This window comes from Rattus norvegicus, chromosome 1 (genome assembly GCF_021556685.1).
Source record: "Rattus norvegicus strain SHRSP/BbbUtx chromosome 1, alternate assembly SHRSP_T2T, whole genome shotgun sequence".
Taxonomy (NCBI): Eukaryota; Metazoa; Chordata; class Mammalia; order Rodentia; family Muridae; genus Rattus; species Rattus norvegicus.
Window position 1 is genome coordinate 190,485,461 of NC_141534.1, and position 21,793 is coordinate 190,507,253.

Here is a 21,793-nt window from a genome sequence, read left to right on the forward strand (position 1 = left end):
CATATTTACCTATATGCTAGTACCTCTGTATCTTTATGAGACGCTTTGGCATTAGGAAGTGTGAGCTCTCCAACCCTGCTCTTAAAGTTTGTTTTGTTTAAAGATATATCTATTTAGAAAATCTTTTTATTTGTATGGGTGTCATGCATGCCTGCAGTGCCCAAAGAGGCCAGAAGAGGGCATCAGATCATCTGGAACAGGAGTTACCAGAGTTTGTGAGTCGCCAGGTAGTGTAAAGAATCCAGTCTAGATTCTGTGCAAGAGCGGAAAGTGTCCTTCCTGCTGAGTCACCCCTCCAGCCAGCAGTCTAAAAGGATTTTAACGATTGTTTTGGTTATTCTCAGTTCTTTATGTTTCCATAAAATTTTAGGCTTATCTTGTCTGTCTTTGAAAAAACGATGGCTGAGATTTTGGTCAAATTGCACTAAGTCTGTACAGTGCTTCCGGTAGCATCACAGTTTTAGCATTCTGCGTTCCAACCCACAAGCAAGGCGTGTCTATACAGTTAAATCATCTTTGCCTCAGAAAGTTTTATAGTTTTATAGCATACATGTCCTTCGTTAATCCTAATAGCACTTTGTTAAGCCAATCTATTACTTTGATGCTACTATAAACTGAGGGGCTTTTGAAGCTTTATTTTTAGTTTTTTAAAAAAAATTATATTCTGTGTGGAAGCGCACATGCACATGAGCGTGTGTGCCATGGCAAATCAAAGGATCGTTTTCAAGAGTGAGTTCTGTGTCTTACTGTGTGAGATCCGTTACAGTCAGTCAGTCAGCCCTGTCAATTCTCACTGCCGTCTCTCCGCCAATGAGATTGAACAGTGTTGAAGTTCTACTTACGTCAGGTCAGATACACTACTCTGTAGGGCTGGAGAGCTGTCTCAGCAGTTTCGAAAGCTCCCAACACACACACACACACACGCACACACGCACACACGCACACACGCACACACGCACACACGCACACACGCACACACGCACACAGAGGCTCACACCCCTCTGTAACTCCAATACCAGGGGCTATGACAGCCTTTTCTGGCCACTGCAGACACAAAGCACACACACGGGGCACAGAGAGATACACATGCAGACAAAGTGCTCATGCACATAAAAATAAAAATTTAGAAAAAAATACATCTTTTTACTCCCATTTATTACGTATTTGTGTTATGAAAAGCTGTTAGAGTTGATCAAATGCTTCTCCTGCAGTTGTTGGCATGGTTGCACAGGTTTTATCCTTATTTTGTTCACAGAGTATTGTAATCATTTGTTTTCTTATGTTAAGCTAACTGTACGTGTTTCTGGGCAAAATCCCACTTGGGTATAATTCTTTTCTATGTATAACTGAATTCAGTTTGCTGGTGTTTTACACACTTTTTCTCCCCATCTATAGAGACATGAGTGTCTGGCTGCCTGGGTGCTGTTATCTGGTTTTGGTATCAGGCTCTCATAAACCGAGCTTGGGGGCATCGGGATGGTTCCTCTTGAGTTAATGCGTCTGCATAGTGCGATGTCCTGCCCTGAGCTCTCCGTGGGCAGGTGTAAATTAGCTGTGCAGTTACCTTTGTTTTAAGGCCCTACTGTGTCCACTGCACTGCCCTTTGTGTTGTTGGCCGTTGGGTCTGCCTGCGAACTCTCTGGTGAAGAGAAGAAGAATGGAGGTATTCTTCGTCTGTCTTTGCATTCGCACTGTGCCATTTTGAATCCTCTACCCTCCAAAATTGGCCTTATTGAAAGTTTTACCCTTATTTCCCACATTCTTTACTTTTCTATACATTTTAGAATTGACGTCTCAATATTATGACTGCAGTTAATTTGTATAACATAAGATTTCTATATAAATCATTTTTTGATTGCCTGTCACTGTGGTTTTATGAACATTTGCACCAGAGGCTGGAGAGATGATGGCTCGGCGGTTAAGAGAGCTTGGTGCTCTTCCAGAGGACCCGAGTTCAGTTCCCACTAGCCAGGGGTGGCAGTTCACAACCATCTGTAACTCCAGTTCTAGGACTCCCTCTTCTGGCCTCTTCGGGAACTGCATACACATGCCTTTCCCCCGCCCCCACCCCGCCTGCTCCCCAACACATACACACACACACACACACACACACACACACAGAGAGAGAGAGAGAGAGAGAGAGAGAGAGAGAGAGAGAGAGAGAGAGAGAGAGAGAGAGAAAATCTTGACACGACATTCACACTGACATACAAGCATAGACAACATCCACTTCAGAACTTCCTCATTCCAGGAAATTCTCTTCCCATGAAGAAGTCTGTTTCCCCTCTTCCAAGATCCTGGAAATCACCATTTAGTTCCAACATATAAGTAGAAGCTCTTAAAGTGTTTGTCTCCTTATATCTAACTTATTTCATTTGCAATAAAATCTTCAAGTTTCTTATATGTACATGCTCAGAATTACCTTTCTTTTGAAGATTACATAATATGTAATATATTAATTAATTGCTAATATACAAACTATTAATAAATATTTAATATTAATGATATTTAATCCCTTGTATGTTTATATACATTAGTTTACCCATTTATCTCTTCATTGACGTTGGGTTATTCCCACTTTTATTTATGTACTCAATTTTTTAATTGAAAAGAGGAAAAGAAGCTAGTTATGAAATCTGCCTGTAATCTCAGAACTAAGGGGGGCAGAGACTGGCAGATCTCTGTTTGATAGTGAGTTACGGACCAGCCAGGGATACACACACTGTCTCAAAAGGCAAAACAAAACAAAAAGAAGAGGAGGATGAATAGGGGGAGCAGGAGGAGGAGGAGCAGGGGGAGCAGGAGGAGCAGGAGGAGCAGGAGGAGCAGGAGGAGCAGGAGGAACAGGAACAGGAGGAGGAGGAGGAAAGGGTGGAGGAGCAGGAGGAGCAGGAGGAGCAGGAGGAGCAGGAGGAACAGGAGGAGCAGGAACAGGAGGAGGAGGAAAGGGTGGAGGAGCAGGAGGAGCAGGAGGAGCAGGAACAGGAGGAGGAGGAACAGGAGGAGGAGGAGGAAAGGGTGGAGGAGCAGGAGGAGCAGGAGGAGCAGGAGGAGGAGGCCAACAGCAGCAGCTGGGACTGTAACTGGCATTTCAGAGTTAATAGAGTGACGTAGGTGGGAATATGTATCTTAATAAACTATGCTTTCCATTCATGCTAATACCCTTGAATCTCAGCAGTGTTTACTCAGTTTCAGCATAAAAGGAACTGACAATTTTTTGTAGACTTATCCTCAAGTTTTCCAAGTAACAGTCTTAGTTACTGCCCTATTGCTGTGAAGTGACACATCATGACCAAGGCAGCTTGTAAAGCAATTAACTGAGGGCTTCCTTGCAGTTTTAGAGGGTGAGTAGACGACCATCATGGCAGCCAGCAGACCGGCACAGTGCTGGAGCAGTAGCTAAGTGCTCATATCTAATCTGCAGGGAGGAGGCAGAGGGAGAAGACTGACCTTGGAATGCTCTTTTGAAACCACAAAGTCCACCTTCACTGACACATCTCCTCCCACAAGGCCACACCTCCTAATCCTTCCTAAACAATCCACGAACTAGGAAACAAATAAGCAAATATATGAACTCTATGGAAGCCATTTTCACTCTAACCACCACATACAGTATTTCTTTTTTCTTTTTTTAATATCTGATTGCCTCTAGCGTGAGGAAATACAGGTCTTGGATCCTAAAATAGCACTAAACTCACCTTTCAACTCCAGTTTCTTTCACTTGGGACTGCCCATGTATTTCTAGAGGAAAGATAGAGATATAGAGAGAGTTAGAGTTAGAGATACATGCCTACACATATACAATATGGAGAGACAGATGATAGATAAGTTAGAAAGTAGGTAGATAGATAGATAGATAGATAGATAGATGATAGATAGATAGAATATAGATAGATGATAGATATAAGATAGATAGATAGAATATAGATAGATAGATGATAGATATAAGATAGATGGATAAATATAAGATAGATAGAATATAGAGAGATAGAATATAGATAGATAGGGGTTGGAGATTTAGCTCAGTGGTAGAGCACTTGCCTAGGAAGCGCAAGGCCCTGGGTTCGGTCCCCAGCTCTGAAAAAAAGAACCAAAAAAAAAAAAGAATATAGATAGATAGATATGAAAGAATAAAGATTTTAAACTATCCCCCACTGACCCTGCTGTGGGGACAAGTGCACCTCACAGCAAAGAATAACATAACATATTTTGGGGATGTAGCCTGGCTATAGCCACCACAAACCATCTGGCCTCGATAAGGCCTGACTCAACAGTCCTGAGAAAAATGAGAATTAGGGTCAGCTTGCCCCAGAAGGAGAGTGGCTTAGAGTTGAACTGAGCCCAAGTTACAAACCAATGAAATTGCTTTGTGTGACTGTTGCCAACTACCTATGTAATTTTCCCTATAAATCCCTTCCCCTAATTGGGCTCGGGGTCAACTCCTTTGTCTCCTGTGTGAGATACGTGTCGTCCCCAGAGCTCTGGTTCCTCAAATACACCTCTTGTTTATTACATCAAGATCGGTTTCTCGTGAGTTCTTGGGGGTTGCATCGTCTCGAGATTTGAGTGGGGGTCTTCCCCACCACGGTGGTCTTTCAGATAGAATATAGATAGATAGATGATAGATATAAGATAGATATAAGATAGATAGGTAAATAGTAGATAGATAGATAGATAGATAGATAGATAGATAGTAGATAGATGATAGATAGATAGATAGATAGTAGATAGATGATAGAAAGATAAAGATAGATAGGTAAATAGTTTATAGATGATAGATAGATAGATAGATAAATAGATAGATAGATAGAATGATAGATAGATAGATGATAGATAGATAGATAGATAGATAGATAGATAGATAGATAGATAGTATGTTATTTATGATGGTTTTACTCCTCTTAGAAGCTGGATGCCCTTTGTCTTTGGTTTTCCTGCGCTTATGTGTCCGTTAGTCTGGTACTGAGTGTCCATGGTGAGACCGAGCCTCCTTGGTATGTTCTGATCTAGGACCAAAGCTTTCAGCCTTTTGCCATCGCATACAATTTAGCTATAGACTTGTTTGTTTTCTTTGTTTCTTTGTTTTTTGAGACAGGGTTTGTCTGTGTAGTCCTGGCTTTCCTGAAACTTGCTCTTTTAGACTAGGCTGGCCTTGATTTCAGCGATCCGCCTCCTTCTGTCTTCTGAGTGCTGGATTAAAGGCGTGCACCACCACTACCAGGCTAGCTGTAGACTTTTTTTTTTTTTGGTTCTTTTTTTCGGAGCTGGGGACCGAACCCAGGGCCTTGCGCTTCCTAGGTAAGTGCTCTACCACTGAGCTAAATCCCCAGCCCTGTAGACTTTTTAATAGATGCCCGTTATCAGGTGAGGAAGTCCCCTCGTTGCCCTACAGAGGTTGAGAGTTCAGTTCCCAGCACCCACAGGACAGCTCACAACCATCTGTAAGTCCAGCTCCAGGTATCCAATACTTCCTTTGGCCTCTTTGAGCACCACCACATGCATTCACAGTCACACCCATGGGGTAAACACACACACACACACACACACACACATTTAAAATAAATAAATCTTAAAGAAGTGAATGTTGGCTCTTGTCAAATCACCTCCACGCCGTGTACTGAGCTACCCACAGGGTTTTTCTTTCTTTCTGCATATTGTATGATAGTCTGAATGCAAAGACAGCCCTCTTTGCTGGCACAAATCCCACGTGGCCATTCAGTTTGCTAAATTTTTATTGGTTTTTTTCTCCCCACTAAGCTCATCAGTGACTTTGGTCTGTGTTTTGTTTCTGCATCATCTCTGCTGGTTTTCTAGTGGCGATGGTGTCTTCGTGCAGTGATCTGGGGAATCTTCCTCCAGCTCTCTGCAAGAGCCTCTTTAGAAGGAGAATTAGTTTTCCCTTAGGCATTTGCCAGAGTTCCTCAGTGAAGGCCTCTAGCTCTTGGGTTTTCTTGGTTGAAAAGCCTTTCACTGCAGTGTAAATTTCTGTACTACATATAAAGTATGTAGGCTGTCCATTCTTTTCCTTACATCTATTTTCCTGTACACTGTGGGTGTGAGTGTGAGTGTGTGCACCCTGGTGCACATGCAGCGGTCAGAGGATAACGTGTGGAAGTCACTTCTCTCATGCTATTATGTGAGGCCCGGGGATTGAACTCAGGTCCTTACACTTGACCACAAGCACCCTTACCTGTTAAGCTATCTCGCCAGCCCCCAGGTTAACTATCTTTGAGAGAGAAATACTGTTTGTCTTTAGAAGCTTGTCTACACATCTAAATGATATTAGTGTACAGGCATCCATGATACCGTGTTCTCTGATGATCAGTTCTATGCCATAATCTGGAGTCACGCATCTGCCCTTCCTGAAATCGCCCCCATCTCCCTCCTCACCCGGTTTAAAGGCTTACACTTTTGATTTGAGTATAGCAGCTTGTGTTTTCACTGATACTTCATCGAGCTTTCTATTCTATCTATCTCTGTATATCATTCCCAGACGAAAGCCTTTCCTTCTAGACTTCCTCTTGATCTCCCCACCCCTGCCCCCCTATTCCATATCCCCGGCCCCGCACAGCTCCTGAGATGCAGCCTGTTCCCATAAAGATATTTATACAACATAATTTTAGCGACTTAGTATAGCTTTCTTTAGTGTTCCTCCATGCTGACACTCGAATCATTGTTTAATCTTTCTACAGTTGTACACATATTTCACATTCTGCTGATCCGGTCATTAGATGTCAGACATTTGAAGTGTCCTGCCTTTCCCTCCTGGGACAAAGCTGCTGCGAGTACTCCTGGATACATTTGGCATAAACAGATTTGTCCATTGCATTTAGGTAAATACTTGTCTTCAGAATTACTGTGTGCTTAACTTTCTCTAATCCTTACAACCAACGCTTGGTATTGTCTAGGTTTTGTTTGGTTTTTGTTTTGTTTAGAGACAGGGTCTCATAGCCGTGGCTGGCCTAGACACAGGAACTCACAGAGATCTGCCTGCATTACCTCCCAGGTTGTAGGATTAAAGGTGTGTGTCACCATGGCCACCTTGCTTTTTTTTTTTTTTTTATTATGACTGCTCTGTGAAAATGACCCATAAAGCCCCACCCCCACCCCTTGGTGACAAAGTCTAACAGCTCAGGATCCTCTGGGATACTCTTATGTAGCCCAGGCTGGTCTAGCTCACATTCCTCCTGCCTTTCCTTCCCAAATGCTGGGGTGACAGACCTGCAGCACCGTACCCGGCTGCTTTGGGTGCTGTTTGTCACAGTTTGTTGTTTTGTTTCTGGTACTGCTGTCTGTTTAGCCTTTTAAACCCTGTGTCTATGGTTTTCACGTGAAATCTGGAAGCTTTTCAGGCATAATTCATTACCATATTTTCTCCATCTCCTTCCTGCTTGGAGTGTCTCCAGTTGCAGCTGTACTGGGCTGGAGCCTCCGCGGAGCTCACAAATACTTTGCTCACTTCCCAGTCTTCCCTTCTCTGTGCGTCTTCTGTGGGGTGATTTCCTTTGCTCTTTTAGACTTCTTTTTACCGTTGCTTTACTTCTTTGTTGTTGGGGGTTTCTTTTTTCTTATTTTGTTTGTTTACTTTTTTCAAGACAGGGTCTAATTCTTGATCCAGGGTGGCCCAGCATTCTCTATGGAACCCAGGCCAAGAGCCTGGGGAGCACAGCAACTCCTCTGCCTAAGCCGTCAGCACACCGGGGCTACACCGGGGCTACTCCGGGGCTACACCGGGGCTACACCGGGGCTACACCAGGGCTACTCCGGGGCTACACTAGGGCTACACCAGGGCTACTCCGGAGCTACACCGGGGCTACTCCGGGGCTACTCCGAAGCTACACCTGGGCTACTCCGGGGCTACACCGGGGTTACTCTTTCTACTTCCTTGCCTGTATTTGAGATCGGATGGTGAGCGTCTTCAATTTTGTTTGGATGAATCCTTGGGTTTTGTTTGCTTGTTTGTTTGTTATTGTGAGGCAAAGTCTCATGCAGGCCAGGATGGCCTCAAACTCACTGGATATCAGAGGATAACCTTAAACGTCTAATACCCGCGCCTCCAATCCCAAACTGAGATCATAGATATGTGCCACTTCCACCAGTTTGTGCAATGCTGAAGGTGGAACCCAGGGCTTTGTATAATATAGGTAAACAGTGTATCAGCTGAGCCTCAGTCCTCCTCTCCTCTCCTCCTCCTCCCCTCTCCCTCCTCCCCCTCCTCCTCCCACTCCTCCTCCCACTCTTCCTTCAGATTTACTTATTTTGTACAATGGATACACGTGTTCTGCCTGCATATATGTGTTGACTATGTGTGTGCCGGGTGCCCTTGGAGTTCAGAGGAGAGCATCAGATCCTGGAACTGTGGATGGTTGTGAGCCACGACATGGGTGCTGGGAATCAAACCCAGCTCTTCTGCAGAAGCAGCCAGTGTCTTGTTTTGTTTTTTAAATAGATTTCCTCTCCCTTAACTCCTCCCAGATCCCTTGTACCTCCCAAATCCCACTCACCCAAATCCATACGCTTCGTTGTTCTCGCTCATTAAAAAACAAACAGGCAGCAAAAAAATTGATAAAGTAATTAGATCATTTATAGCTGAGATGCCATTTACCTCCGCCCTCTGGTAGTGTTCAGAGCGTCTTCCGGTAGCATGAACATGAGTCAGGAGGGACGAAGGCTCTGGGTAGACAGCAGCTCGACTTCTTGTGTTCAGTGAGTTACATAGTTATTGTCTCTAGCAGTAGGGCCTCATCAGTTTGTGGAGAGAAACCAATAGGCTTGGTGGTAGCCTGTGCTGTTTGGGTGTTTCATGGAGCCCCTTTGGCCCACTATGTGATTAGATGCACCCCATTCCTGGGACTGGAACTTTCATTTGATGGCAAGAGATGTCGGTTGGAGCTTTCTCTCCCCCATTCTTGGTGATTCCATTTAGATTTCTTTCATATATGCATATATTTTAAGAAGCCTCTACTGGGTTAGGTTTCTACAGGACACCCCGAATGGCCCTTGCTTTTAACCTTCTCTCTCCATGTACCTCCCTTGCTCCCCTCTTCCTTCCCCCTCCGGTTTGGTTGTCCTGTTCCAGTTCCCCCACAGCCATCTCTGTCTATTCTACTTTCCCTTTCTAGGGGATACCCCTTGCCCACTCCCAGTCCTGTAAATGATCTCCGTGGTCATACGGACTGTAGTCTGCTCATTAAAGACTCAGCAGCCCTCATCTACATACAAGCAAATACATACCACATTGTAGTTTTCAGTCTGGGTTACCTCACTCAGGATGACTTTTTTCAAGCCCCACCCATTTACCTGAGAATCTCATGGTGTTACATTACGTAAATGTACCACACTCTCCTTATCCATTCACCCATGCACGGCTGTTCCCAGTCTCTGAGTGCGATGAACAGAGCTGCAATGAACATGTTTGAGCAAGTGTCTCTGTGGTAGGATGTAGAGTCCTTTGAGCAGATACCCAGGAGTGCAATAGCTGGATTTTGAGGTAGAGCTATTCCCAGCTTCCTGAGGAACCACCATGATAATTTACTTTGTGGCTGTACAAGTTTATACTCCCACCAGCAAGGGTCAAGTGTTCCCCTTACCCTACATCCTTGCCAGCATGGGCTGCCATTGTTTCGTTGATCTTGGCTGTTCTGACTGGTGTACTATGAAATCTTAAAGTAGCTTCTGTTTGCTTTTCATGAATGACTAAAGATGTTAAACATTTCTTTAAGTGTTTCTTGGCAAATTGTGTTTCATCTTTTCAGATTTCTATTTAGATTCGTACCCCATTTTTAAGTGTGTTATTTTGTTTTTTGATGTCTAGAGTTTTTGCTTTGTTTTGGTTGGTTGGTTGGTTAGATTTTGTTGTTGCTGCTGTTGTTGCTGTTGTTGTTGGTGGTGGTGGTGGTAATGGTGGTGGTGGTGGTGGTAATGGTGGTGGTGGTGGTGGTGGTGGTGGTTTTAGTTCTTTCTATATCTTAGATATTAACCTTCTATGGGGTGTACAATTGGTGAAGATTATTCCCTATTCAAATATTTTTACATTTATTTATTTTATTGCATGTGTATAATAATTTTGCCTCCAAGTATGTCCTTTGCAGCATGTCCATGACTGACACCCATGGTATTTCAGGAATCCCCTGGAACTGGAGTCACCTATGTTTATGAGCCACCATGTGGGTGCTGGGATCTGAACCTGGGTCATCTGGAAGAGTAGCCAGTGCCGCTAACCACTGAGCTATCTCTCTAGTCCCTATTCCTTACTTTTGTTGTGCCTGGGGTATAAAAGTAGTATGTGTTCAAGCGTCAAAACCACCTGGCTGCTAATTATCATGGGAAGTTTTGGGGTTTTTTTGACCCAGAGTTCAGGTAAACTGTTGATGTTTTCTGTGGTTATTAGTCAGGTTCTTCAGAGGGGAGCACGAGGAGCAGAGTCCTACAGTCAGGGAAGCTGAGAGGCCCCTCAGCCTGCTACTTTAAGATAATGGTTCAGGTAAGCCAGCCATGGAGTTCAGTGTGAGTCTGAAGGAGTGAGGACCAGGTGGGCACTGTGCATCCTGGAGATGAGATGGAACTGCCTATGTGCAGGCAGTGTGCTGGTCAGTATTTTTTCTTTCTTTTTTTGGTTAACTTGTCACAAATCATCCAGAAAGAAGAAGGAACCTTAACCAAGAAGATGCCACCATCAGATCGCCCTGTGGGCAAGTCTGTGGGACACTTTCTTGTTTAAGATAGATATGGGAGGGTTCAGCTCAATGTCAGGAGTGCCACTCCTGGGCTGGAAGCAGGCTGTGCGAACCATGAAAACAATGGGCAGCATCCCTTCATGGTCTCTGCGTCAGTTCCTGCCTCCTGGCTCCTGTCTTGACTTCCTTCTTTGATGGACTCTGATCAGGATTTAGAAACCAAATAAGCGTTCTTTCTCCCCACGTTGCTTTTGGCCAGGGCCTTTATCACAGCCCTAGAGAGAGAAATTCCTCTTCTACTGTCTCTTCAAACCCTCACAGGACTGAAGGAAGTCCATCCATATCAGGAAGGGGAAGGCATACAGCTGAGTGGCTCAGGTAGCAAATTAAACTCTGTCAGCTGTGACGCTACATTTCCGCCACTCAGGAGGTCAAAGCAGAAACATCAAGAGTTCAAAGCCAGCCTGGGCTACATACTGAGAGACAATGGGGGTGGGGAGAGAGAAAAACGACAAATACTCCTACCTTGAGAAAATGTCTACATTGGATACCCCATGTCTGGGCAAGCTGAGAATACAGTACTGTATGAATCACTGTGCTGGGATTCATTCAGTTGGTAAAGTATTTACCATGCAAGTGGGATCTGAGTTCAAATCTCACTGTCAGTCACGGGAGCACAACCATAGTCCCAGAGCTAGGGAGGCAGACACAGGCAGGTCTCTAAGGCATGCTGGCCAGCTAACCTTGCCATCCATGAGCTACAGGTTCAATGAGAGATTCTGTCTCAAAAACTAATGGGGAGAGCAACTGAGGAAGACATCCCATGTTAACTGTGGGTCTCCATGTGCACCTGCCAGCAAACAGGCACACAGACAGATGTGTACACACATAGGCAAGAATATAAGTCAAGGGGCTGGGGATTTAGCTCAGTGGTAGAGCACTTACCTAGGAAGCGCAAGCTCTGGGTTCGGTCCCCAGCTCCAAAAAAAAGAACCAAAAAAAAAAAAAAAGAATGTAAGTCAAGGGTCTCCAGTTGCTGTGGACGCCTACTGGCATAAGACTTGGCTTTCTTTTTCTGCTAATAAATTACAACTCCCATTCCCCCTAAGACAGTCATGTTCCCACCAAGAGCTGAGTCTCAAGATAGACACAGCTAACGGTCATGCTGAGCACCCCCAATTTCCTGCTGTCTCTTCTTCCTATTTTGAGAGCTCGTTTAAAAAGAATGTCGACTCTATTTACACAGGATTTCTCTATGATGGCTTGGTCCTCCATGTTGGAGAGGAGAGCTATACAAACTCAGGTGTGAAAGCGATACAGGTTTATAACCAGACTCAACCCCTACCAAAAGCAGCCTTTCTGGTCTGTGGGAAATATCCTATTATGTCCTTATGGAGCCTAGCAAGGGTAGGCAGCCACGCGTTTCTCCACAGATCCCTCTGCTGCTCCCCTTAGAGAGAATAGCCTAGACAAAAGCTTCTGGTTGGAAGCAGGCACCTCCTCGGAGGTGTTCAGTATTGTTGCCCATCTGGTCTTCCACACTCTCTCCTGAACTACCAAGTGGCAGTAGGTCACACTGAAGGTCACACTGCCCCCAAGGAGAGTAGCCCACCTGTTTGCCTGCTTGTTTCTGTGGGTAAGAATCAGAGGGTAATGTTAACACTGAGGGGGTCAAGGGAGGAGGGTGGAGTCTCCAGTTGACTTTGTAAATCGAAGCAGAGAAAAAAACCAAATCAAACAGATGACTGGAATGTGTGTTGTGGCGAGCAGAGGAAGTTTCCTCTGTTGAGTAGTTTGGGGGCGGAGATGGGGTCCGGGTAGAAGCTGAGTCTTGAGGCTGGGCCAGTAGAGTTTTCCTTCTGCATTTGTGTGGCTCCGGCATTGGGATCTACCACATCTGTCTGGGTTTCCGTCGCCTCTGAACAGACAAGATGTCTGTCAAGGACAGAGTTCCATACCATACCCTCTGTCCCACCCCGGGGCCGTGTGTGTGTGTGTGTGTGTGTGTGTGTGTGTGTGTGTGTGTGTGTAACCTGCAGCAGAATAGGCGCCCTGCGAAGGGGCTTGTAAGTAAAAGGGGACCTGAGTGTGCTAATAAATGAGCACAAAGAAAGCCAACTGGGCGGGAGATTTTTAAATACAATTTGTGTCTTGATTCGGGAATGGCTATGAGGAGAGAGCGACAGACAGAAGAATACGAAGGTCTCCACCCACAGAGGTCCCAGAACCAAGTATAAAGGAGACGTTGTAATCAGAGAGCCAGCCGGCTCCACCTGACTCAGACTGCGGCTGAGGGGTGGGACGAAGGACTAGAAGGTTCGACAGCTGCCCGCTCCCCTTCTGTAGGTTCCCCCCCCATACCCCCTTCACCCCCCCCAACCCCACCCCTGCCGCTTCCACCTCCACAGTTAGTGACGCGGTTCGGAAGCTGTGGGTAGGGAAGGCAGCCATCAGGCTCCCCAGAACGAGGCAGGATGGTGTGAGCTCAAGCGCCCTGCATTTGCTGGGGGCAGCGGTGGCAACACTTGGTTATTCAAGGCTGGAATTCAAATGAGGCTGGCGTGGCTCCAAGTCTCACGGCTTAGGAGAGAGAGGCACATTAACAATTCATCAAGATCAGCCTTTCGTGGGCTCAGGCTCCCCCATCTGCATCCCTCCCTCTGTCACTGATTTGGGGCGCGGGGGGGGGGCTCTTCAAGAAGCACTTCGTCTGTCAGTCTGTGAGCAGGGGTGGGGGCGGGGGGCCCTGAAGTTAGGCAGATTTTTCTCATCACATGATGGGGGACCTGTATCATGTGATGCCTCGGTGATGTTGGAGGCGGCATGTGACTCCCAGGGCTACGTGGGCTCAAAAACAATTTAAATACAAAAACACACGCAGGTTCCCCTCCTTCCCTTTGCCTTTTGGTCTGGCTCTCTCTACCTTTGCGTTGGTGCCTGACCGAATGGAAAACCCTTCTTCGTTTTGCAGCCTGTGAGCTCCGGGTACCTGGAGACCAGGCCCTGTGCTGCCCCCACCCCGGGAGCCGTGCCCCCATCATTCTGCAGTCCTCTGACTATCAGCCTGGTAAGTTGCTGAACACTTTAACAATTATCTGGGAAGCCGTCTTCAACTGTCTCATTAACATGCACAGGACACCCTCCCAGGGTAGGGTGGAAGGGAGCTGGGGGGAGGAGGGAGCACCCGAGGCTCTGGGGAGCTAAGCTTTGGGCCCTGCCCTGCGAAGCTAGGTTCTGCTGGTGCTGGGTGGACCAAGCAACTGCGTGTCTCCTCCGGTCTCCAGTCTGTCTCCTGCCACTCTTAATCTTCCTCCTCTAAGCCTCTCCACCCTCCACCTCTCACCCTGTTCTTCTCTGCCCCCTTTTCACGAGCCCCCTTCCCCCTTCTCTCCTCTCTCCTCTCTCCTCTCTCTCTCTCTCTCTCTCTCTCTCTCTCTCTCTCTCTGTCTCTCTCTCCCCCCGCCCCCGCCGCTGATCTCATCTTTTTTAAAAAATTTTTTTCATTTGTTTGTTTTTGTTTTGGAGACCTAGATTGTATGTCATTTCTGCCCATGATCGAAGAGGCCAGGTCCTAAGGACTTGGCCACTGGCAATGTCCTAAGGTCCCTTGTCAGCTTTTTCTTTTCCAGATGATGTTGCCATTGGGTTTGTCTGAAGGTTGTCTGTTAACCCCCAGATGCCAACCCAGCCGGGCTCATCAGGTGACAGGAGGCAGGGTGACAGCCACCAGGAGGCAAATCTCTATGACTCCAAACATTTGACTTTGAGGGAGAGATCAAGGCTGCAAGTAGGGCCAAAATTCAGTGCCCAGGGGCAGTCTCAGGTGCCACACACAGGGTGGCTCACAGAGCTTGCTCTGAGTTTGAGGGCACACCGTTGCACATGGAGACAGAGTTGGCTGAGAAACTGGCCTTGGGGGAAGCTGGTGTGAATCCCATGAGAATCCCGTCATGCCAACCTTGGTAGGCACAGGGCAAGTGGGCGGCTGCAGACCTTCAGCAATCTGTTCAGCAAGAAACAATTACTCATCAGCTCAGGAAGAGAGTGTCACCTTGAGCACACGAGGAAAACCGAGGCACAGAATGACCAGTTAGCTTTCTTGCTTACGGTCATACAACTAGTAAATGACCAGGTGGAATTTGGGCCCCAGCACTTTCTATCTCGGGCCTACACCATGGTAACGTGCTTCAAAACAACCAAAAACAAAAAATGACAGCAAAACCGAAACCATCCAGCCAACAGTTACCACGCAACAGGTACCATGCAGGTTTGGGGCTGAATTAGTGTGCAAGTAGAAACACCCTGCTCTTGCACAGATTAAGCAAGTCACTGCACAAGGCCAGCTATTGTTCCAAAGCAGGGTACTTGCTAAGAAATGAAACAACAAGGTACCAGGAAAACATAGAAGACCGATTGCAGGCGAGAAGTGGGGATGGATGGAATGTGGTCCGGGGAGGCCTCTGTGATGGTGTGACCCAAGTCAGAGTGAACAAGGTGAAGGTCAAGAAGAGCTCTAACCAGAGGGAGAGGCAGGGGCAAAGGCCTGGTCGGGCATCAAGTCAGTCCCTTGAGCCATGAGAGGCCTGTAGGCTGAGCAGGGTGCATGGATGTGCCAGCTGGGGTATTCCATATTGTAAAGGGCTCTGTCGTAGACTTGGCTTGGGGGTCTTAGGTCTCCTGTCAGGGTTTTGAGCAACCATGAAAGGTGAAAGTGGGGAACTGGATTCTCAGCACGAAGAAAAACCTCCATGAAACGAACCAGTGTGTGTTGGGTTGCAAGCCACCTCCAAAGTAGTAGCTTACAAATAGGATCGTTTGTAGCTCTTTGTTCTGGGTGTCAGCCACTGCAGCTGGGGTGACAGGGGGCAGCACTTGGCAGCCTTGGCTTGTCCAGATAGGTGGCCAGGAGGCTGGCTGGGAGTAGAGGTCGTGATCAGGGACTGGTGAATGGTGGGGGCATTGAAGTTGATCAGGCCTTCTCCCAGTACACCTCGTTTGCTGCAGAGACTGGTGGTCAAATGATGGACAAAACCAACTGCTGCATGCTTAGCCTGAAACAGGACATCACTGTCACTCCCTCCAAGGCCCAGCGGGTGGGAAGATGGTAAGAACTGGAGGATGGCAGATTGCTGGGATGGCGGAGAGCTTCGATAGGCTATCTTCTGCACATGGTGTGGCTGTTGTAGTTGTTTAAGCACAAAGCAGCTGTTGCTGGATAAGACGTATGCGCGCGCGCGCGCGCGCGCGCGCGCACACACACACACACACACACACACACACACACACACACACACACCACAGTTTAACAAGAACCTTGAGTGATTCATAGATACGCTGAAGCTTGAGAACCGTGGGTCTGGGTTGTTGCTAGGAAAAACTGGTGCTATTCTGAGCAAGATAAGATAGAGAGTCCCAGCTCCCACACTCCTTTTTTTTTTTTTTTTTTATTCTCCTTTCAAAGCGGTTCTTGATTAAGCCAATGTTCCTTCCTTTGCTTGCCCCTGGCTTTTATTTTATATGTTATTACTCAAAATTGAAAACATGTAATATTAATATAGTAAAACCTACACAACCATTATTACCTGCAGTAATTTTCAGTTCAAAGGCAATCTTTTTTACCCCACATCATCCCTCCCATTCAAGACTATCTTGACTCAAATGTTCGGTATGGTATCGTTTTGCATGTAGAAGTTTTTGTTGTTGTTGTTGTTTTGGGAGGTTTTGCTTTTGTTTTTGTCTTGTAGTTTTGTTTTAAGACTGGGTCTTTCTATGTATCCCTGGCTGACCTGGAACTTACTATATAAACCAGGCTGGCCTCGAACTCACAGAACTCTACTTGCCTCTGTCTCTAAAGTGCTAGGATTAAAGTTATGGGATACCACGCTCAGCCCTACATATAAATTCATAACTACCTCTCTTTTAATCTTTTAAAAGATTTTTAAAGTGTTTTTCCGGTTCTGAGATTGAGCCTAGGCCTTTCACAATCTCGGCAATCAGTATACTGTGGAGCCATGTGGGACTATGCTTCCAGCTCCAAGGACTGCCCTGCCTCCTTTAAACATGGCGATTATAACATCACTGTGTCTCCCCAGATCCAGAGTAATTAAATCCCTATCCTGAGCTGCCCAGTTAGCACATGCACAGTGGTGATTATCCTCTGTCATTTAATCTGTTATCGGTTTGAACATTTAAATAAGCCCCTAAGCAACTTGCTAGCATACCTCTTACCACCTTCTTTATTGGTTGATTCAGTCTTAATTTTTTCCCCTCAGAATCTTGTGTTAATAAAATTGCTTGACCCAGCTGGGCAGTGGTGGTGCCTGCCTTTAATTCCAGAGTTTGGGAAGCAGAAGCAGGTGGATCTCTGAGTTTGAGGCCAGACTGGTCTATAGAGCAAGTTCCAGGGCAGCCAGGGTTTCACAGAGAAACTCTGTCTTGAAAAAGAAAGAAAGAAAGAGAAAGGGAGGGAGGGAGGGAGGGAGGGAGGGAAAGAAAAAGAGCATTAAAAAAATCCCATGGCCCAATTTTGACTTGGCCAATCATAGTGCCACCTAATACAGTCATCTGTCCTTTATATTTTTTGTAAACTAGTAATGAGCTATAAAGGGAAATACTTTCAAAGAGCTATGTCAGGTGCTGGAGTGATGGCTCAGTGGTAAAGAACATGGCTGCTCTTCCAGAGGCCTCGGGTCTGATCCCCAGCACCCACGTGGTGTCTCTCTTGCTTCTGACCAGTTTTAGTGATCACATGCCCTTCCCTGGACTCCCCGAGTACTATGCACTTTTGCATATCCATACTTGTAGGCAAACATTCATACACATGAAGTAAAAAGAAGTAAGTCCTCTTTTTAGAAAGAAGACTGAGAACACCTTCACATGAGGTATAGCAGAGCACATGGTGCAGCCCGGAGCAGCAGGAGGCTGTGTTACAGCCAGTGCCCAAGGAGCTTTCCCACAGCACCACGTCATCCTCCCCAGCAGCTACTGTGTCTTGACTCTTGTAATAATATTTCTGCCTTCTCTCTAGTTATACCACCCACGCGTCCTCCTAAGGCATAGCTTATTTAACTCCTTCCAACCTTCTGCATGACTCCGACATAGGTGTACTGTCTCTCTGCTTTCTACGTGGTAAGGTTGGTCCATGTGGATGAGAGTATTGGTAGAATCCGTTCGTTCCCACCAGCGAGAGACTCTAGCTGACCATCTGCTCTTGACTGGCATTTGGAAGGTCTCCCCAGTTTCCTGCTTGTGTGGACAATGCTACCATGCACATTCTCATGCGCGTTTCCTGTTGTACCTGCATAAGAAGGCCTCCCAGGTTGTGTGTGTACAGGGAGAAACATCAGCCCCACTCTGCAAGCGAGACTCAAACTGCTCTCTCTGCCAGTAGCTGAGAGGTTTCCAGGTCTTACACTTTTTAATCTCGTTTTCTCCTGATCCCTTACACCAGCTGAGGCTTCTGATAAAATAATGGAAACAAAAACAATCACTCTTGTCTCCTGACTTCAAAGGCGAGGAGCTCAGTATTACGAAGTTAGATGACATGGCTGCCCAAGGGTTTGGTTGTTGGAAAGAGTCTTGTTTTCTTGTCAGATTAAGAAATTTCCTCTGTTGCTCTGAATTTTCTTTTTAATCATACTTTTTTTGAAAGTTTGTTAAGTGGCCTTTTCTTTGTCTTTTGAGATTCTAACATGATTTCTCCACTTTGCTCGTTTAGGGTAGTGAGTGGTGTTTAACTCTCAGACATTAGGCAGGAGTTCCTGAGGGGGTCTTAGCTTTACCACGATCACGCAGCGTCCTTTTCTGCAACCAGATTTATCCTAGCGGTATTACATTCCTAGCTTTGAATTGGTCTACAAGTATCTATTATCTTACTCTGTGTTCAGGAGAGGAATATTTCTGTAATTTCTCTCCTAACCATCTTACCAGATTTGGGTAAGAAGTTTGTGCCAAATTGAGAAAGTGAATTTGGAAATTCTCCTGTTGTCTTATAGCTTCCTCGAAGGACTTTGGATCAGGTTAGTAGACTTCTTCCCTGAATGTTAAATAGACTTTTCTAAGTCAAGGGGGCTAGCAAGATGGCTCCCTGGTTAAGAGAAATTGCTGCTCTTGGTTGCCAGTACCCACATGGTACAACTACAACTGCAGTTGTAGGTGATTGGCACCCTTTTCTGACCTCCGCAGGATGCTGTGCACGCAGCACACATATACTCGTGCGGGTTCTCATGCATACACATGAGGTTAAAATAATTAAATCTTAAAGAAAAGTGTGACTGAAGCATTAGGATTTAGAGTGTACATCACAGAAAAGTTACAAATGTGGTTTTGATGAGGTTTTGTTTTGTTTTTTTTTTTCTGGACATCTGCCAATCATGTTGTAATTATCAATTTTATTTTCACAAAGTTGTCATAATATTTTATGAATTTTCAGTATCCACAGGCTTTGATGTCGTTTATCTAATCTGCATTTCTCTTTCCCTAGCATTTATGCATGTTCCCTGTAAGTTGTTCAAAGTACCGACTTTTTATAAATGAAACTACAATGAATTGATTTCGTTATGCTTTATTTTTCAACAAGGCTCGTTTTTGTCTAACGAGCCTGCTCTTGTGCTGGCAAGATGGCTCTCTCGGTACAGGTGCAAGCATCAAGCCTACAACCTGAGTTGGATCCCTGGGACCCATACGGTAGAAGGAGAAAACTGATCCCTGCGAGCTGTCCTCTGCCCTCCACGTGTGTCCACGACATGCACACGCTCACGCCCATACTCACATATCAAACACACTGATAATAGTCAATAAAAATACGTAAAAAATAAAAATGAGGGGACTTGCTTCTGATCTTGCCCTCCTGTTGATTACATTTGCTTTCTAATTTTAGTAATTTCCTGATGCTAATGTTACCTTCTAGTTCTTTGAGGTTTTCTTTTTCCTTTGCTTGGTTTTTTTTGGTTGCATGCTGTTGTTTTTTGTTTGTTTGTTTGTTTGTTTGTTTGTTTGTTTGAGACAGAATCTCACTGTTGAGACCATGCTGGCTTTGCACCCACAGAGATCTGTGTGCCGCTGCCTCCTGACTGCTAGGATTAAAGATATACATCACCGTGCCTGGCTCGAGTACAATTCGCTATTTTCTTATAAAACTTTTTGATGTGAGTGCTTGGGTGTTTGATTCTTTTAGCTTTTTTTCTTCCTGGTACAGAACTGTAAATCCCTTTCTGAGTATGGATTTACTGGACCCTATTATTTGGCATGTAATATTTTTATTATCATTGCTTTAAAAAAATCTTACCATTTCCACCAGGAAAATGATTTGCAATCCTAAAACAGGAAGGGAGGCCGTTCTTCTCCTCTTGTTTTTTGCCATTGACTTGTTAGAGAACATACCCGTTCATTAATATTTGTTGAGAAATTCTTTATGACCCAGGACGTGAGAATTCTGGGTAAATTTTCCACGTATACTTTTTAAAACAATGTATTTTGGAAATTGGGGCATTCAAAGTATTTTTTTTCAAGTTGTTTTTCTTTTGTTATTTTGTGTGGATGGATGATTTGCTTGTTTATATGTCTGCGTACTGAATGCATGTAATGCCCAAGACAGCCAGAAGAGGGCATCAGGTGCCCTAGAACTGGAGTCACAGATGGTTAGAAAGTGTCAGGGAGTGCTGGGGATTGTATCTGGAAGAGCAGCCGCCTCTCCAGTCCCACGGTTCAAAGTTTACTTGAATGAATTATGTTGTACAAGTCTATAAGAATTTTTGTGTGCTTGTTTTCTCCAGATGGAAAGAAATTCGATGACATCTTTCTACAATCATAGAGATATTTACATATTATCTATTAATTATATATTATATAATTATTTCATATTTTATATTATATGATATATTATATTTAATTGTAGCGATAATAACATGTAATCTTTATAATTATAGGAACATGTTTTATATTATGTATTATTTCTATGATTGTAAAACTGTATCTTTTGGTCCTTAAGTTATCTTAACCCAATTTTATTCTAATTTTTATTTATTTTATTTTAATGTTGTGTTTTGCCTGCATGTAGGTCTGTTCACCATGTCTGTGAATCAATGGTTCTTTTTTGAAAATTTAAGTTAAGGAGGGGGGGAACCCACCCCCATGTGGGTGCCAGGGATTGAATGCAGGTCATCAAGATCAGTACAAATGCTTTTACCTACTGAGCCAACTCCCCACTGTTTCTTAAACCTCCTGCTGCCGTGGGGCCATAAGTCATCCTATTACAGTTATGAAGCCAGGTGTGATGCACACTTGTAATTCTAGTACTCAGGCTGCTGAGGCAAGATTGGAGTCAGCCTGGGCTACACAGTGAGACCCCATCATCATTAAGAACAGAAACAAAAAGTAAAATTGGCAGAAATATAGTTGTAGCTAATGTGAAAATGCTGTGCCATTTTTGTAGTGGATTTCAGCATTTACAGATTTGGGATCTGGGGTAAAGGGCTGAAGCAAATCCCTCACTGATAACAAGAAACCGTTACGCTAATATGTTAATATGATCTATATATGCAGTAATTCCTATGAGTCAGTGTACCGTAACAAACGGTCACTCGTTGCCATATAGGCTATGTGGCTCTGTCTTCCCTTTGTCATGACCTTACTTCTCTGGTCTTCAGACATGCTTACTGAGAAGACGAAGCTGTCTCAGGCTATGTCCCATGGTCAGTTCAGAGATGCACTGTATGTGTTTGACTTTCTCTGTGTTTGTGCTGTAGGCAGGGTTCTGACTGGGCTCAACTGTTAGAAATAATTTCAGAAAGCACAGGCTGAGCACTGTGCCAGCCACTAATCCAAATGCTTTACCTAGTTGTATATCCAGTTCTAACCAGGGCTGTTTGGTTTGTGTAAAGTGGGAAGCCATGCACATGATATGAAGGCCCAAAGCCAGTGCAGTGCTGGTACCTTCCATTATTCTCCATCTTATTTTTTGAAATAGGGTCTCTCATTGGACGAGGATCTTCTGGTTGGCCTAGACTTCTTGGTTAATAAGCCTTTAGGTCCCTCCTGTCTTCATTTACTAGTACTGGAGTCACAACCACGAACCCGACTCCTTTCGTAGGCCCTGAGGATCCCAACTCTATGCCTTC

The 21,793-nt window shown here is 45.0% G+C and overlaps 1 protein-coding gene across 6 annotated transcripts in view; it reads left to right on the plus strand.

Moving 5' to 3' along the window:
* Positions 1–13,469: 13,469 nt before the first annotated feature.
* The window catches only part of Tnrc6a (trinucleotide repeat containing adaptor 6A), a 153,541-nt gene continuing 145,217 nt past the window's right edge, over positions 13,470–21,793 (plus strand). For all 6 annotated transcript variants that reach the window (XM_087559779.1, XM_087559783.1, XM_087559784.1 and 3 more), the window contains exon 1: positions 13,470–13,743. The gene's annotated coding sequence lies outside the window, so the exon portion shown is untranslated. The remainder of the gene's footprint in view (positions 13,744–21,793) is intronic.